Source organism: Musca autumnalis, unplaced genomic scaffold, assembly GCF_047663935.1.
Source record: "Musca autumnalis isolate F117 unplaced genomic scaffold, ASM4766393v1 scaffold_2, whole genome shotgun sequence".
NCBI classification, from domain to species: Eukaryota; Metazoa; Arthropoda; class Insecta; order Diptera; family Muscidae; genus Musca; species Musca autumnalis.
The window spans coordinates 210,888,641-210,906,752 of NW_027411755.1; the positions used below are offsets into that span (position 1 = coordinate 210,888,641).

The 18,112-nt window shown below is 41.6% G+C and overlaps 1 protein-coding gene across 13 annotated transcripts in view; it reads right to left on the bottom strand.

Moving 5' to 3' along the window:
- Positions 1-18,112, bottom strand: part of LOC141395229 (bridge-like lipid transfer protein family member 3B) — a 191,002-nt gene that overhangs the window by 17,016 nt on the left and 155,874 nt on the right. The window lies entirely within an intron of this gene.

Here is an 18,112-nt window from a genome sequence, read left to right on the forward strand (position 1 = left end):
TTTCGGAAGAAGAGGGAAATTAAAAAGAAAAGGAAAAAGAAAATAGAAAATACACTTAAAACCCATTCGGACATAGGGAATTATTTATGATGGTTATTTTAACTACATTGCACACCTAAAGCCAGCAAAAGCAAAGCAAAATAAAATAAAATTAAAGTAAAATTTAATCATATAGACAAACACCATGTGGTCACAAAAATTACAACAAATATACTTATCTAATATATAGAAAAAGCTACAAATTCCAACCAATAAATTCTAAGAATTAGTGTGGAGGTAACATTTTAGTTGAATGTCGAATGTTATTTGACTAAATATTAACAAATTGGGACTAGGCTATAATTTTTAAACTTCACGCTCAAGAATTGTATATGTTCAGGTATCTGTTCATAAAATATCGTGGCACATCTGGAACTGATCTTTTGGTAAATCAATATAACCAGTTTTCCATTTATACAAAAATCAAGAATATATAACTCAAAACGCAACAAGACACCAAAAACCCCCGAGATTAAACACAATCCTATAATGGCAGGTTTTATGCACCGGATTGACTCGGAGGTGATATGCGGCAGGGGCCGTCACCCACATAATTATTTGTTTAGGTATTTTTTTCATATGGCTTCTCCGAGCTATTTTGGTGCGTATCGATAACGATAAGAACCTCTGCCTATGTTCCGTTTGCCAGAAACGCATTCATCGCATGTAAAAATTGTTGGTGTTTAATGGATGTATGGAATGTGTGCACTTCCGATATTGCTCTGGTCTTGCCAGCAGGATTCATCTTCCTCGGAATATGAGACACCCCTACATTCTCCCCAACAGCAAACTACACATAATCTTACACCCCAAGTTGTTGTTCAGCGCCGGAAATGCATCATTCAATTGCAACGGTCACCGCAACAAAATGCCGCGATCCAGGAACAAAGCCAACCGTCAACCATAGCTTGCAATGTTGCAACGGTGTATATGTTCACCACATGTACGCAATCCCACGGCAGCGGGTTCTTACGTACCGGATTGACCCGAAACCATAGTGTTTCGGCCAGCGGCTGCCAACCCAGCATCAAACCTATGCTTCCACGTAGGTTTCATGCTGCTACAACAACAACAACCACATGTACGACGCAGTTTGGAAGAGAGTTGGATGACTACGACTACGATGGTAGCAGAATTCCGACCACGAACTGCCCCAATATTCTAGGGGCACTTTCTTTACGTCATCCGCGCATGCCGCAGTTAACTGCGAAAAACTGAAATGTAGAAACAAGGTTCTGCGAAAAACTGAAATGTAGGAACAAGGTCCTCAAGTCCCTACACAGCAGCACTTGGGGTGCATATAAAGAAATCTTGTTGACCACATATAACGAGATAGGTCGGTCTGTGGTAAGCTATGCGCTGCCAATTTGGTCTCTGCCTTTATGTGATAGGCAATGGAATAAGATTCAAACTAGTCATAATGCTGCCCTGATAACAGCAACAAGTTGCCTCCTCATGTCTTCCGTGGGCCACATGAGGAGGCAAAGATTTTTCTAGTGCAGCAACACAATGAGAGGCTTTCGTTGCAGTACTTGCTCGGGTGTTACCGTGAGAGCCATCCCAATTACCATCTGGTGGTAGACGCGACACACCCAGGCACATCAGGAAGGATATTCACGCTTTAGAGGAAGAGGTCCAACCATACAGGAGAGAACCCCTAGATCAGCATGCATATCAAGCAGGTTTAAATAGCATTCACACGGACGCAGTGGCTAAGGCCATAAGCAAATATAGTGTGAACATTTATCGCAGCTGAGGAGCGTCAGCTGCCACGACAAACCAGAGTAGTTTTGGACCAACTACGCTCGGGATGTTGCTGTCGCCTAAATTCAATTGCACTGTGCAAAATATCTGCCCAGCATGCGGCATGGGCCCGCACAACACTCTGCACCTATCTATTCATTCAACTCCAGTAGATCTGTGGTTACTTCCCATTGAAGCAGCCACTTTCCTGGAACTGGAGATAGACCCAGAGCCAGATTGAGCAGAAGAACGAACACGCAAACATACAATAATAAACTCTGTTACAACAACAACATATTGCAATGGTTACAACGTTTAAGGATATTCCACAACTTTGCTTTGCTTCGATCACCTTTCTACCATCGTTTTCGTGAACAGACCACCCGACTTTTTTACCTTTGACCGTCGTACTTTTCCGAACCATTGGAAAGCTAATTGGCATGAGTTCAGATAATTTAACAATCACCGTTGCAGAGAGCTGCCTAGTGCCCCAGATCGTCAGGTAGCTGAGAGAATTTTCCGGGTTATCATCACAGTTCCCACCGTTTGCTACATACCTGCTGATCGGACCCCCGAAATTAGACTAAATTTCCCACAGAGGCGACGGGACTAGCAAATTAGCGAGCTGAGCTCCGTCGTGCAAATCCTGAGGATCTATAAGGTTAGGTCGGGAAAGAACGATAATAGAACGAAGTGTTGCGCGTGTTATTTTAACGGACAGTATATGGAGCATCCCGAGTGTGATAGTGCGAACGCCGATCATCTACACTTGAACGTCGAATACATCGTGTTCCCGATCACCGAATTCCCGAACACCGAATACATTGTGTTCCCGATCATCTATAGTCTTTATCACATGATTGGGCCGATATAATCCATCATGAACTTGCTCAAAGTTTGGGAGCTTCTCTTTTCGACTGGTGTGTTTTATTAGGGCTTTCAAACCATATCAGTCACGAAGTATGGACTTCCTGTAAACAGGACCACAATGCAATTTTGTTGAATCACCTTAGGATTGTTTAGAGCTTTCAGGTCTTTTCAGGCTTGGGCCGGGATAAAACCCTCAAAATACCGAAAATCAGGAGGTGCCATAGACCTACATATGTTGAAGATTTTTAATGAAAAAGTTTCGTAACCACAGAGAACCTCAAATGTCAAACTACAGCTTGTTCGCTTAAAAATAGTAGCTAAAATCCTAAAAATACCGAAAACCTCGAGGTATCGCTCTAAGGGTCTATACCGAAATATTGATAAATGTTGACGTTTTTGGGGAGAAGTTGCGTGACCACAGAAAACAACAAATGACAAGTTACAGTTGGTTCGGTTAAAAATTGTACCTAAAACCCTTAAAATACCGAAAATCGAGAGGTACCGTTATATGGGGGTTATACCTAAACATGGATCAATGTTGACGATTTTGGGGGAGAAGATTCGTGACCACTGAAAACCTCAAATGTCAAATTTCAGCTAGTTCGATTAAAAAATGTGGCTAAAATCCTCAAGATTCCGAAAATCGGGAGGTGCCGTTATATGGCGGCTATACGAAAACATGGACCTACGCTGACGATTTCTAGTGAAGAAGTTTCGAGGCCACTGAGAACATGAAATGTCAAATTACAACTAGTTCGGTTAAAAATTGTAGCTAAAATCCTCAAAATAGCGAAAATCGGGGGGTACTGCTCAAGGGGGGCTATACCAATATATGGATCTATATTGACGATTTTCGGCGAATAAGTTTCGTGACCACTGAGAACCTCAAAATCAAACTACAGTTAGTTTGGTTAGCAGTTTTAGCTAAAATCCTCAAAATACCGAAAATCGGGAGGTACCGTTATGTGGGAGCTATACCAATACATTGACCTATGTTGACGATTTTTAGGGAAGACGTTTCGTGACCACAGAGAACTTCAAATGACAAATTACAGCTAGTTCGGTTAAAAATTTTGGCTAAAACCTTCAAAACACCGAAAATAGGGAGCTATACCAAAACAAGAAGCAATGCTGACGATTTTTAGTGAAGAAGTTTCGTGGCCACTGAGAACCTCAAATGTCGAATTAAAGCAAAAGTTCGGTTAAAAATTGTAGATAAAATCCTCAAAATATCGAAAATCGGGAGGTACCGTTATATAGGGGCTATACCAAAACATGGACCTATGCCCATAATTGTTGGAATATAAGTTGGAATATAATTCGGTTTGAAAATGTGACTAAAAACGTGAAAATACCTGAAATCGGGCGGTGCCCTTATATGGGGGCTATATCAAAACGTGGACCGATAAAGCCCATCATCGATCTTTACCCGCCTGCAAACAAAAGACGCATCTTCCCAAAATTGCAGCAACATTTCAGTTTCAAAATGGCCAAGAAATTTCTCCACTAAAAATTGTCAAGATAGGTCCACTATAACATTACCTCCCGATTAAAGTTATTTTGAGGATTTTAGCTACATTTTCAGCCCAAATTGGCTTCAATTTCGCAATGGGAGTTTCAAAACTTCAAAACTTCTGCACCATAAAATGGTAGAGATAGATCCACGTTTTGGTATAGGCCTCATATAACAGTAACTTCAGATTTAAAGTATTTTAGCTAAATTTGTTGATCGAATTGACCGAAATTTGACATTTGAGGTTCGCAATGACCAATAAAATGTCTCCACTAAAAATTACCAATATAGGTCCACGTTTGGATATAGCCCCCATATAACCGTATCTCCCGATTTAGGGTATTTTAAGGCTTTTAGCAACATTTTTTTACCGAAATTTGACATTTGACGTTCTCAATGGCCAACAAAATGTCTCCACTAAAAATTACCAAGATAGGTCCACGTTTCGGTATAAACTCCATATAGCGGTACCTCTCGATATTGGGTATTTTAAGGCTTTTAGCTACATTTTCCGACCGAATTAGCTGAAATTTGACAAATGAGGTTCCCAATGTCAAAGAAAAACGTCTCCACCAAAAATTGCCAAGATAGTTCCACGTTTGGGAATAGGCCATATAACGGTACCTTCCGATTTATGGAATTTTGGGGATTTTAGCTAAATTTTTTGACCGAACTAGCTGTAATTTGACATTTGAGGTTCTAAGTGGTCCCGAAACTTCTCCACCAAAAACCGTTAACCTAGGTTTTGGTATAGCCCCCTATTTTCTTTATTTTGAGGATTTTAGCTACAAATTTTAACCGAACCTGCGGTAATTTGACATTTGAGGTTCTCTGTGGTCACAAAACTTATCCACCAAAAAACGTTCATATAGTTCCATGTTTTGGTATATTCCCCATTTTATGACCAAATTTAGACATTTGGGGTATCCGTGGTCGAACGATTTTTGCACCTAACAGGAAACTAATTATTCCATTTTAGTTTAGACAACCGTACTTTTATACCCTCCACCATGGGTACCTCCCACACAAATTTCGGAAAAGTACAGTTTAAGACCTCATCTCGAATCGTTTTGATTTATGTTGTAGCAACTTGTATTTACTGCCCCCATTACGACGGTACAAGTTTTATCAGGGGCAAGTCCATACTTCCCGAGAAAATGGTCCGACAGCTATAAAAACCCGCTAAGGCACCATGTTTGGGGATGCAGCGCACGATATATCTCCGACGGATAAACTAATTCGATCCAAAATTTGACAGTCGTAATATTTTGCGCAATCTTAAATCAAGTCAAGCCCATAACGGCCCACTCCTCCCCCGCAACAGTTCAAAACTTTTCGCACGATAACTCTCGAAGGCAGTAACCGATTTGGCCCATAGTTTACACATCGTGATATTTCTACGAGACATAATAGATGAGGTTATAATATGGACTTTATATGTCAACTCCTTCGGGTACTTCCCACACAAAATTTCGGAAAAGTCCAGTTTAGGACCACCTCTCCTCCAATCATTTTAATTTTTTCTTTCAACAGGTTGCTCTCAAGGCCCCTATTACGATGGTACAAGTTTTTTGAGTAGCAAGTCCATAATTCTTGAGAAAATGATCCAATGTAAAAAATCCTACGGCCAACAAATGAAGTGTGTGGTGCGCACGACAACTCTCGAACCGAATACTGCGTTGGTCTACAATTTGCTTATCGTAATATATCTTCGAATATTGGATAAAATTCGAAGGTGGTGCTTATAGGTCCACTTCTTCCGGTACCCCCCCACACACACAAAAGTTCGAAAATATAGGCTACAATAGTACGCGCAATATCTCATAAACGGATCAACAGATTTGGTCAAAACTTTGGATTTCGAAATATTTTGTCCAAACTAAGTTTATGTTCAAATATGTTCAACAATTTCATTTAAGTGCGGTCAAGGGTCTGTTAGAGGTTCCTTTGGAAATGTTTACCGAAAGTACTCCTAGTGTCCTGTTTACAGCGGTAATCGGGTATGTTCTGTCACACACTTCACCTCTCACTTCACGCCTCAAGCATTGTATTCACCCCATTTACGCTTATTTTTCGAGTATTTTATGGACGGAGTAGGGTATATTCTTATTTTAAAATACCCTAATGAATCTTAGCCCCAAGAAATTAAAAAAATAGAAGTAAATGGGTTCAACAAAATGCTTGAGGCGTGAAGTGAGAAGTGAAGTGTGTTATAGAACATACCCGAATATGTTTTTCGTGGGCAAGTCCATTTTTCCTGATATAATGGTTCAGAGCTCTAAATTACTGAAACATAAAAGAGTGGTGGGCGCGATATCAACCGAGAGGAATGACTCCCAAAGACCCATTTCCAAAATGTACTATTCCTTTAGGTATTTCCCCTGCAAAACGTTTGATCTTTAATCCAAATCCATATTTTTATACCCTCAGCATTTATGCTAACGAGGGTATGTATATACACTTTCATACTGGCAAAATATGCCTCATCGAAATAATGGTTTTAGACCCCAAGTATGTTTGGACGAAATGTGTTTCAGACAATTTGGAGTCGATTTAGCAATGTCCGTCTGTCTGTCTGTATGTCTGTCTGGCTGATGCGCACGATAACTCTCGAACGGATGAACTGATTTGGTCCAAAATTTGGCTTTCGCAATATTTTATTCAAACTTAGTTTAAGTTCAAAGATGGGTTATATCGGTCCACTCCTTCCGGTACCTCCCCCACAAAAGTTTGAAAATGTTCGGAAAATTTGTGCGCACGGTAACTCTTGAAGTGAGTAACCGATTTGGTCCATACATTGCCCATCGTGAAATGTGTACTAGACTTAGATAAGGTTTCAATATGGACTCAATCGGTCCACTCCTTCCGGTACCTCCCACACAAAATTTCGGAAAAGTTCAGTTTAGGGCCATCTCTCGAATCGTTTTGATTTTTGTTTAAGCAACTTGTATTCACTGCCCTCCATACGACGGTATAAGTTTCATCAGGGGCAAGTCCATACTTCCTGAGAAAATAGTCTGAAAGTTGCAAAAAAAAACCCTATGGCACCGTGTGAGGTGGTTGGAGCGCAAGATAACACTCGAACGGGTCTGCCGATACGGTCCAAAATTTGGCCTTAGTAATATTTTGTCCAAACATAGTTTAAGTTCGAAGATAAGCCATATCGGCCCACTCCTTCAGGTGCCTTCCCCACAAAAGTTCAAAAATGTCTGGTAAATTTGTGCGCACAATAACTCTTGAAAGGAGTAACCAATTTCGTCCACATTTTGCACATCGTGAAATTTCTACCAGACTTAGATGAGGTTCCAATATGGACTCCATCGGACCGCTCCTTCGGGTACCTCCCACACAAAATTTCGGAAAAGTTCAGTTTAGGACCTGCTCTCGAATCGCTTTGATTCGACGGTACAAGTTTCATCAGGGGCAAGTCCATACTTCCTAGAAGATAGCCTGAAAGTTGCAAATAAACCCGATGACACCGTGTGTAGTGGTTGGAGCGCAAGATAACTCTTGAACGGATCTGCCGATTCGGTCCAAAATGTGGCCTTCGTAATATTTTGTGCAAACTTAGTTTAAGTTCGAAGATAAGCCATATCGATCCACTCCTTCAGGTACCTCCCCCACAAAAGTTCAAAAATGTTCGGAAAAATTGTGCGCACGATAACTCTTGATGGGAGAGACCGATTTGGGCCATACTTTACACATCCAAATATATATACCGGATATAAGACAGATTCGGGTACCTCCCACACACATTTTTGGATAAATTTACTTTAAGACCTGCTCTCGAATCATTTTGATATTTGTTTAAGCAACATGTATTCGCTGCCTCAATTACGGCAGTAGAAGTTTTTTCAGGGGCAACTCCATACTTCTTGAGAAAACAGCCCAAAAGTTGTAAAAAAAACCTATGGCACCATATGTAGTGGCTGGAGAGCTAGAACCGAATACTGCGTTCGTCCACACTTTGGATATTGTAATATATCAAGGATTATTACCTTCCGGTACCTCCCCGTACGCGCGATTTCTCATAGACGTAGCAACCGATTTGGTTCAAACTTTGGATCTCTAAATATTGTCGAAACTTAGTTTATGTTCAAATTTGAGCCCTATCTGTACAATCCTTGTGTTCAACATTTTTGTGTGGTTCGAGGATCCCTTGGACATTATTACCGAAGGTTCTCCTAGTGGCCCTGTTTACAGCGATATTATGGTTTTCGTAGGCTAGTGTGATAAAAAAAGCCCTATCTATCGATATCCCCGCACATTTTTGAGCTTTAATCCTATCTATACTTTTGTCGGTTTATACGCCCAAAATTTTGAAAACCCACTAAATACATACATATATTTTTGGGAAAAAATGTATTTCAATCCACACAGGCTGAGGATATATCTCTATCGGCAAAGCTGACTGATACTTTTTTTTACTTATTTGTCGGCAAATTCATACGTCAAAAATTCTGAAAACCCCATAAATAAATACAGCCAGATTATGAATGTAAACTCCACGTGAGATTTGTCTTTCTGCCGTTGCAACTTAAAGGAGAAAGGGAAAAGACTCATGGGGGGTTGATATTCATGATTGGACACAAATTTTTTTGGGAAAGAAGTGTTTCAATTCACAAAGGCTAAGGGTATATATCTGTCGGCAAATACTTTTTTACTGGTTTCTTAGTATCCCACTATAGTGTTTCAGCCCAAAAATAAAACGATATCAAAATTCACACCATAAACAATATATTTTATACTATTATGTCTTCTATTAACATTACTAATACACCGATATCAGAGAACAAAAAACATTCCAAAGCGATTTCTAACAATTTTACCAAAATCATTAAGAAAATAATATTTACAAATATAAATATTAAATACAAAAACAAAATAAAAAAGAAGCAATATTGTGCAAGTGACTAATTAATTTCGAAACTAAAATAAATGCAAATTTTCTAGTGATTCCTAAGTGTTAGTAGGTATTTCTATGGGGTAGAGTTGTGTTTCGGTTTCAGTGTTCTAAAAGTTTAAGCCAATTTAAAGAGATTTTTAAAGAAAGAGAAGAGAAAATGTGTTATGTCTTTGTTAACCAATTAATAATTCAAATTGTCTCTCAATTTTTTTCGTTCAACTAATTATAGCAATAACACCGATGTTAAAAACTAAATTATTGAAAAAGATTTACTAAAAAAATGTTTAACAAAGATGCAAAAACGCTGAAATGGAAAGAAAGAAATCCAAATGCGCTTAACATAGTATTTAATGTTAAAATCAGACAGCAGCGAGACTAGAAAATGAAAGAATTCTAGAGTTGTGCTAAATGCACTATATGGAACTACATATCTAGTTCACTACGCAGTTCCAGTGGCCCACATCATTTGTTCAAACAAACTGCGTATACGTAATATCACACGTAACTAGTACAGTGAATTATTTGACTGCAAGGACGCCAATTATGATCAGTATGATATTGAAACGAATAGGACCCTGTTAATCTGGTAAGGGTGTTTTTGTTAATAGCTTATAAGTAATCCAAGAATTTCAGGGCCATCAATACTTTCCTACGCTATAAATCTCCTGGACATGATGGTGTTATGTGAAACTCGAATAACTCCATTCGACTTTAGAACAGCGATAGGCAGTTGCTGTAGGCCTTGGCAACTGCGTCCATGTGAATGCTATTCAAACCTGCTTGATATGCTTGTTGATCTAGGGGTTCTCTCCTGTATCGTTGGACCTCTCCCTCTAGAGCATGGATATCCTTCCCGATCTGCCTGAATGTGTCGGGCCTACCCACAAGATGGTGATTGGGATGGCTCACACGGTAACATCCAAGCAGGTACTGCACTGAAAGCATCTCATTGTGTTGCTTTACTGGACGAATATTTGCCTCCTCATGTAGATGGTCCACTGAAGATTTGGGGAGGCACCCTGTTGCTGTTCTCAGGGCGGCAAGTTTGAATCTTTTTCCAATTCGTATCACATAATCTCGGGGACCAGACTGGAGCCGCATAGCTTACCACAGACCGACCTATCACGTTATATGTGGTGAACAAGGTTTCTTTATCTGCAGCCCATGTGTAGTGTCGAATGTGACCCCTAAAATTTTAGGGCTGTTTGTGGTCGGAATTCTGCTACCGTCGACCACGACATTCAACTCACGTCCAAATTGCGCTGTCCATGTGGTGAACAGAGTGGCTGTAGATTTTGTGGCGGAAATCTGCATATTCCTCGAATGGAAAAAGGTCTGTTAAATAGTTGTTCAGTCTCTCACAGATGTCATCAGGATAGGTGCCCGACGCCAGGATCGTGCAATCATCCGCATACATTACGATTTCGATGCCGTCTGGAGGGGGCGGAATACAGGAGAGGTAGAGGTTAAACAGTTCACTCTACGGGGTTTGGACTTCTTATTCCTGAATTCCACGTACGACTGGCGTCCACACATATAATTGACTATCCAACGTTTCAAGCTTGGCCGGAGGGTTGTCTGCTCAACAGCGTGGAGTGCCTGACTGTATCAAAGGCTTTTACTAAGTCAAGCGCCACCATCACTGTTCTATCGCACAGTAGTCTCTGGTTGAGTCCTTGCCAGATATATGTGGTAATGGCGTGCAGCGCTGTTGTCGTACTGTGCTGCTTACGGAATCCATGCTGATGATCGGCTACTTGATAGCTATTTCTGATACTGGGGAGGAGTAAGGCCTCAAGTGTCTTTGCTACGGGCGACAAGAGCGAAATCGGATTTCCGTGACTGAGGCCCTATCTTCCTTTCTTCCAGGCTTCGAGAGTGACTTAACCGTTGCCCACAATTCACTTATACCGGCTCCAATGTTGCAACTCTTCAGATGATTTAACCACTTGTTCCGCTTATGCTCGCCGATCAGCCTGTTAGATTCCAGTGTCAGCTCCCTGACTCTGGGGTCATTGGGGTTGACACGACGAAGTCATCACTCTCATTTGCTAATCCCGTCGCCTCTGCTGGAAAGTTTGGTCTTACTTCGGGTATTCGACCAGCAGGGATATGGCGAGCGGCTGCAGCAGTGATGATGTCTCGGAACGTCCTTTCCGCTACCCGAACATCAGAAGGATTGGGCAATTCTCTGAAGCGGTAATTGGTGAACTCTCTGAAACTCGGCCAATCAGCTTTCTTATGATTGACGAATGTGCGGCGTTCAGAGGTGATGAAGTCGGGTGGTCTGCTAATGGAGACAATATGGGGAGATCGTCTGATCCAAGGGAAATGACGGGTTGAAGGTAACGTAATTTGTCAGACCAGGTGACACGATGGTTATGTCTGGCGAACTGTGACACTTTCCTCTAATTCTGGTAGGGGCGTCCTCATTGACCGTGCAAAACGTAGGCTATCAATCTGCTCAGCCAGCGCTGTACCTCTCTGGTCGTTTCCGAGGGCCGAATGCCACATCTCATGATGCGCATTAAAGTCCCCCAGGACCAGACGATTATGACCTTTCAAGAGCGGGCTGACATTAGCAGCCCTATAATCTGAGATACAGCTATTTCTCGGCGGGATGTATACATTCAGCAACTCTATCTCGGCAGTTCCACACCTGACTGCTACCCCCATACATTCCATGTACGGGTCATAAGAGACAGGCTCAAGCTAGATAGGTCTGTATTGGACATACTGGTGTAATAGGAAAGCTAATCCCCCACCTCCACTTCTGGTGCTCTAAGCTGTGGTTGTCGTTCAGCTTGGTTTCTTGCACCACCGCGACCTTCATGTTCTTCCGACTCATGAAACCTACTATTTCCTCGATCTTACCTCGGAGTCCATTGCAATTAAATTGCAAAAGGATGCATTCTCTGGGATTCGGACAACAACGGCTGGTGTTAAAGGCTGCGTGTGCGGTTGTTGTCGAGGGGACTGCGGGGGAGTTTCGTAATCCGACGACGACTCACTGTGGACTGTGTTCACGCAGCATGCAGCAACATAGTCCCTGTCGTAGTCCCACTCCTGACATCTATTGCATCTCACCGAAGGTTGGATGTGGGCGAAGATGCGAATGTGACAAACTGAGCACAGATATATTGGTCCTGGGTTTTCCTCCGTCCCGGCACGGACCAAAAGAATTCGGAGCAGGCCTTCCGGCATATGCTGCTCCCAACACAGAAAAACGAAACAAATACAAACATATGTACACTGAGGTGGCAGCCGCTGGCCGGAACGATGATTTTGTGTTGTTCCGGGTCAATCCGGTACCCGCTGCCGTGGGATTGTGCAGTGTGCGCTTTTTTTACTCTCTGTGAGCGTAAAACACATTGAAAATTATGCTCACTGAGAGGTAAAAGCGCACACTGTCTATCGCTGCTCTAGGGCAACTGGGTGACGACTCTATTACAAAAATTGGATTGATAGAATGTTGGAAACAGACTTATCAATCCGAACATTAGGAATAGTTCGGTAAGGAAATCAGACCACACCACAGGGAGGATTTTGGTGGTGAATGGGATACACAGGGAGGTTGTGGTCCCCAAGTACGGCATTCACACTGTATCTCTGTACTGGTTGCCTGTATGATAGGTTCGTTGATCTAGAGGTTCTCTTTTATACCTTTGGACCCCTCTCTCTAGATCATGAAGATCGCTTCTTTGGTACCTGGGTGAGGAAGCCTGTCCATGAAATCGTGACAGGGATGCTCACGGCGAAAACACCCAATCAGGTACTGCATCAACAACATCCTGTTGTGCTGATGCACCGGTAAAACCTTCGTCTCCTCATGAAGATGATCCACAGGTGTCATCATGAGGCGTCCTGTTGCAGTCCTCAGGGCGGCATTCTGGCAGGTTTGAATATTCTTCCAATGTATAGCGCTAACATTTGCATACCACGATGGCGCGGCATAGCATACCACAGAACTTTTCCAAAATTTTGTGTGGGAGGTACCCGAAGGCGTGGACCGATGGAGACCATATTGGAACCTCTTCTAAGTTTGGTAGAAATTTCACTATGTGCAAAGTATGGACCAAGTCGGTTACTCCCTTCGAGAGTTATCGTGCGCACAAGATTTGCGACAATTTTTGAGCATTTGTGGGGGAGGTACCTGAAGAAGTGGTCCATCTTCAAACTTAAATCAAATCTGGACAAAATATTTCGATACCCAAAATTTGAACCGAATCGATTGATCCGTTCGAGAGTTATCGTGCGCACCAGCCAGACAGACGGACAGACAGACAGACGGACAGACAGACAGACGGACGGACATTGCTAGATCTACTTAAAATTGTCTGAAACGGATATCGTACAAATATACTTGGGGTTCTAAAACCATTATTTCGATGAGGCACATTTTTGGTCGTATCAAAGTGTAAATACCCTCTTTATCCTAAAGGCTGAGGGTATAAATATATGGTCTATTTGTAGAAACGTTGAGGTGGAATTTGTTTTCAATTTCAACACTTACTTCATCCCCTACGTCACCCTCAATTTCAACACACTTTATATTTATAACCTCAGCCTTTAGGCTGTTTAATTTCGAAGATGGGCCAAATCGGTCCACTCCTTCGGGTACCTCCCGAGTCTTTTATAAAGAAGTTTGGGTACTAAAAGTGTTTATATGTCAATGATTTGGTATAGCCCCACATTACGGTACCTACAGATTTTAAAGCAAACCTGTGATACAAAATCCATATATTTTATATACGGCATAATTATTGTGTTTGGTTTGATTTTGTTGCTTTTTTATCAGTGGCTGAGGGTATACCTCCGACAGCACAGCTGATCGATACTTTCTTACTTGTTTTATTTTATTTTGCTCAACGCTGGATTTGATCATGCGAACTTCTGATTTGTAGCCGAACACACGGTGAAGGCCAGAACAGAATCAATCGTCGCTTGCCTTGCTTGCTTCCCCAAATGTCAAATTATAAAGGAATGTCAGAACCTCTTTGCAAATTTCTTTATAATTTGACATTTGGGAAGCAAGCGACGATTGATTCTGTCCTGGCCTTGAGTGTTGAACAGAGCTCAGATTTACTAGCAAGTGAAAAGTGGGGGAGGTGGTAATTTGGTTTTTTGGGTGCAATTTTTTCGGAGGAGGTGGGGCAGGTTTTTTTTTGGTGGGGTAAGTTTTTGTTTGGTGGGGGGAGGGGGCAAGTTGTCCCCTCAACTTGCTCGAATTCGAAAAGCGTTTCACTCGCGAGTGGAATTCGAGCGAATTCGAGAGAGTATTCGGAGCTCTCGCCTTGAACATACAATCCTAGGATTTGTAGTCGGACACCTACGCTCTGTGCCACCGCACTCATTACTTAACAGGTAATTTTACCTTGGTTCATTACTTTGAAATGGGGTTACATAACGTCTAACGGATCCGAATTTCTGTAGGGATAGTGCGTTATTGCAATACATTTGTTGACAGGGCCAACAACTATATTTCTCAAGCGGAATTCCGTGAGATTTGGCTGAAAGTTACATTCGTGATGAGTTTCGAAAGGAAATTTCATTTGAGAAGAGTTTCCTCCCAATCGAACGATTTTAACCAAAAGTCTGTGCTGCGCAGTGTCGCTGCAGGATCTAGCTGGAACTTCCCAACGTGATTCCCAATCCGAAGACAGAGAAGCCGAAGGGAAAGACGACGAACAAGCTACATAAAAAGTCTCACCTAGTGTATCTGCTTCGTCTGCGCCCGTCGCTAAAACTGTAGGGAGAAAAAAAGGAGAGGAAATGGTTGAGGGGTTGAGGAGCTCCTAACAAGGAGGAGAGGAGATTGTACTGCGAGGATCAAGTCTCTGAAGCGACTGACGAACCATCGAACTAAGCAGGCCAATGACAATGGCATCAAGTTTATAGTTGCCAGGATGATGGAACTAGCTAACCTGGGAAATGAGGTCGGGAGAGCTAACGGAATGGAAAGATTTGCAAGGTGATCTTAAAGGATCCCAAACCTATTGGGGGAATTAAGCGAAGTGATGACATGATGAATGAATTCTGCTCCTCAGACTCAAGACCTATTGACAAAAACCCACTTTCCGGACTGCAAGGACTCCAATCCTGATCTGCATGACATTGAAACGAATAGGACCCTGTTAATCTGGTAAGGGTGTTTTTGTTAACAGCTTATAAGTAATCCAAGAATTTCAGGGCGATCAATACTTTCCTACGCTATAAATCTCCTGATCTACTGTGAAACTCAAATAACTAAATTCGGCTCTAGAGCAGCTCTTTTTTACTCTCTGTAAACGTAAAATGAGGTCGGGAGAGCTAACGGAATGGAAAGATTTGCAAGGTGATCTTAGAGGATCCCAAACCTATTGGGGGCATTAGGCGAAGTGATGGCATAATGAATGAATTCTGCTCATCAGACTCAAGACCTATTGACAAAAACCCACTTTCCGGAGTGCAAGGACGCCAATCCTGATCTGCATGACATTGAAACGAATAGGACCCTGTTAATCTGGTAAGGGCTTATAAGTGATCCAAGAATTTCAAGGCGAGCAATACTTCCCTACGCTATAAATCTCCTGATCTTCTGTGAAACTCGAATAATTCAATTCGGCTCTAGAGCAGCTCTTTTTTACTCTCTGTGAACGTAAAATATATTGAAAATTATACTCACTGAGATGTAAAAACGCACACTGCCTATCGCTGCTCTAGAGCAACTAGGAATGTTGGAAGACAGACTTATTAATCCGAACATTAGGAATAGTTCGGTAAGGAAATCAGACCACACCACAAGGAGGATTTTGGTGGTGAATGGGATTCACAGGGAGTGGGTGGTCCCCAAGTACGGCAATTACCGCGGACTACTTAAACATGCTATCGAACGTTTCACCCAATATTTTGGGGTAGTTAGTGGTTGGAATCAGTATACCATCGACCAATATGTTCAGTGGGAGCCTCATTTCAGCCGTCCCAAGACTTGAATAGTGTGGCATATTTTCATATTTCTTAGATGGAAGAACTGCAGCAGGTCAGCTATGTAGACATTTAACCTATCTATCACACATGTCATCGAAGATAGGACCCGACGTTAAGATCGTACAATCATCCATTATCATACATTACGATCTCTATGCCGTCTGGGGAGTGTGGAATTTCAGAAAGCTAGAGGTTAAACAGTTCCGGAGATATCACCCCTCCTTGGGGAACTTACTGTCTCACTCTACGGGTTTTTGACCTTTTGTCTATGAGCTCCACAAACTATGGCGTCCGAACATATAGTTGATCACTCAAAGTTTCAAACACGGCTGAAGAGTAGTCTTCTCTATATCATTGAACCACTTGGCATGGCTGAAGGTATCGAATGCCTTCGATAGGTCAAGAGCCACCATGACTGTTCGGTCGCACGGCCTGTTCTAGTTCAGTCATCAACTGTTATGTGTGGATATGGCGTCTAATGCTGTTGTAGTAGTTTACATTTCCGAAATCCTTGTTGATGTTTGGCAACTGGAAAACAGCTTCTCATCGTGGGGGAGGAGTAGTGCCTCTAGGATTTTTGTTATTGGCGACAGGAGTGAAATCGGCCTTTTTGATTCACCTCTGCTGGCATCCTTGCCAGGCTTCAGCCATCGGAACCACCCTGCCAAGACTTCTCGTACAATAAGAGTGGCAAAGGATATTTTGTGGGTCAGGTACCCTATGTCAAAAAGAAGTATTACGAGAACCAAATTTTGAATCGGATCGGTTAATCCTTACGAGAGTTATCGTAAGGTCCAGCCTTCAGACGGACGGAAATGGCTAAATGGACTCCGAACTGTCTGAAACGGATTTCGTCCAAACAAACTTGGGGTCTAATACCATTATTTCGATGAGGCACTTTTTCATCGTATTAAAGTGTATATACCCTCTTTAGCATCAAGGTTGAGGGTAAAAAACCAAATAAAACAAGTAAAAACATAGGGTTCGTCCAGGCCAAACTTCTTATACCCTTCACCATAAAATGTTCTGAACTAAAATGGGATAATTAGTTTCCTGTTAGGTGCAAAAAATGTTCCACCACGGACACCCCAAATGCCTAAATTAGGTCAAACAATGTATCTAAAAAGGTATTCAATCTGTTGATACCTTTATATGGGGGATATACCAAAACTTGAACCTATATGGACGATTTTTGGTGGAGGAGTTTCGGTACCTTTGAGAACTTCAAATGTCAAATTACACCTAGTTTGTTAAAATTTGTAGCTAAAATCCTCAAAATACCGAAAATGGGGTACCGTTATATTGGAACTATTCCAAAACATGGACCTACATATGTTGACGATTTTTGGTGGAGAAGTTTCGTTATCGCTGAAAACTTTAAAGTGTCAAATTACAGCTAGTTCGGTTAAAAATTGTAGCTAAAATCTTCAAAATACCGAAAATTGGGGGTATCGTTATCTGCAAAATACCTTTAATCGTGAGATACCGTTATATGAAGGCTATACCAAAACGTGGACCTATCTTGGTAATTTGTAGTGTATAAGTTTTTTGGGCATTGGGAATATCAAAAGCCAAATTCCAGCTAATTCGGTCAGAAAATGTTGCTAAATGCCTCAAAATACTTTAAATCGGATTGTACCAAACGTGAACCTATTTTGGAAAATTTTAGTGGAGAAGTTCTTGGTCATTGGGAACCTCAAATTTCAGCAAATTCGGTCAAAAAATTTAGCTAAAATCCTGAAAATACCTTAAATTGTGTGGTACCGTTATATGGGGGCTATACCAAAACGTGGACCTATCTTGACAATTGTTAGTCGAGAAGTTTTTTGGCCATTAGGAACCTCAAATGTCAAATTTCAGCTAATTCGGTCAGAAAATGTAACTAAAAAAATACTTTAAATCGCCATTTAGCCATTGGAAACCTCAAATGTTTAGCTAAAATCCGCAAAATACCTTAAATCGGGAGGTACTGTTATATTGGGACTATACCAAAACATGGACCTATGTTGACGATTTTTTGTTGAGAAGTTTCGTGATCGCTGAAACCCTCAAGTGTCGAATTACAGCTAGTCAAA